This window comes from Dipodomys ordii, unplaced genomic scaffold (genome assembly GCF_000151885.1).
Source record: "Dipodomys ordii isolate 6190 unplaced genomic scaffold, Dord_2.0 Scaffold181, whole genome shotgun sequence".
Classification (NCBI taxonomy): Eukaryota; Metazoa; Chordata; class Mammalia; order Rodentia; family Heteromyidae; genus Dipodomys; species Dipodomys ordii.
In genome coordinates, this window is record NW_012267397.1 from 942,673 (window position 1) to 944,089 (window position 1,417).

Here is a 1,417-nt window from a genome sequence, read left to right on the forward strand (position 1 = left end):
GGGGGGAACAAACTGCCCTCTGGCGCCCCTGCTGGGTACCCCACCAAGGCAGCAGAAGGCCTGTAGCCACTGCCCATCAATCAATCATTGTCTTAACTGCCAGCCTCTCAAGGCTGGGCTTGGATTAAGGTAGTGTGCTACTCTCCCCTTCTCTACTCTGTCCTGTCCCACAAAGTGGACTTCCCCAGCGGGTCCCTCATCCGTTGATCTCGAGGTCCTCTTCATGGTGGAAGTATATCCTGTATCTTTCTTTTGTTGTCCTTGGGGAGACCCCAGAGTGCCCCCCACCTTTCTCCAAAACCATCTGCTTCTATGTGGGTGGTGGCAATAGCTCTAGTTTATCATATATAATGTATATATTTTCAATGTCATCATGAATGTAGCCCCTGTGTAACTGTGAACAGCTCATGGCCTGGCTTATGTGTATGCATGTGTATATACGTGTGCATGCATGTGTGTGCGTGTGCGACACTGTCATGTCTTGGGTAAGAGTCAGAGCTTGGGTGTAGAAAGGGAGGACACACATCCTTGAGTTTTCAAATAAAACAACCAGAAAGGGCTGGGAAGGTGGCTCAGTGGTAGAGCACTTGCCTTGCATGCATGAGGTCCTGGGTTCAATTCCCCAGCACCACATAAGCAAAAAGAAAAAAAGCTGGAAGTGGCGCTGTGGCTCAAGTGGTAGAGCGCTAGCCTTGAGCTGAAGAGCTGAGGGACAGCGCCCAGGCCCAGAGTTCAGGCCCCACGACCGACAAAAAAAAAAAAACAACCAGAAAATTTAAGAAAAAGAATTGTCTTAGCTATTCTTACTCTCTTTTATGTTATTTATGGTATCAGTTGATTAAGTTTGGGGGGACAAAGGGGTTATATTTATCCTGTTGGGTTATGTTCGATTCTATTGGAGTGAATCTGCAGATCAATTTGTAATAATTTACACAAATATAGTATTTTAATTACCACTAAACATTTCTATATCTGTTGTTTCTCTAGGTCTTACCTATCTTTTGTTTAGACTTCTTCCCATTACCTTAAATTGTTTTATTATGATTGTTGTCTTTTAAAATAATATTTTAAGTTGTTTGCTAGGGTAAAAGAATTTATTTTTGTTGGCTTTAAATCTAGACCTTCCTGAAATACTAGTAATTTTGAAATTTGTCTAGATTTTATTGTGCTTTTCCATATGGTTGTATTATGAAATGTAAGCATTTTGTTTTCTCCTTTTCAACTCACTATGAAAAAGTGATATAGTTCCATATCAGTACATACAAGATCTTCTCTAAAGTACTTGTATAAAGAAAAGAAACTGGGCTGGGCACCCATGGCTCAAACCTGTAATCCTAGCTACTCAGGAGGCTGAAATCTAAGGATTGTAGTTCAAAGCCAGACCAGGCAGGAAAGTCCATGAGACTCTTTTTTTTTT

The 1,417-nt window shown here is 41.6% G+C and overlaps 1 protein-coding gene across 1 annotated transcript in view; it reads left to right on the forward strand.

Annotated features, from left to right (window-relative positions):
• The window catches only part of Ago3 (argonaute RISC catalytic component 3), a 90,444-nt gene that overhangs the window by 45,724 nt on the left and 43,303 nt on the right, over positions 1-1,417 (forward strand). The gene's annotated exons all lie outside the window — the stretch shown is intronic.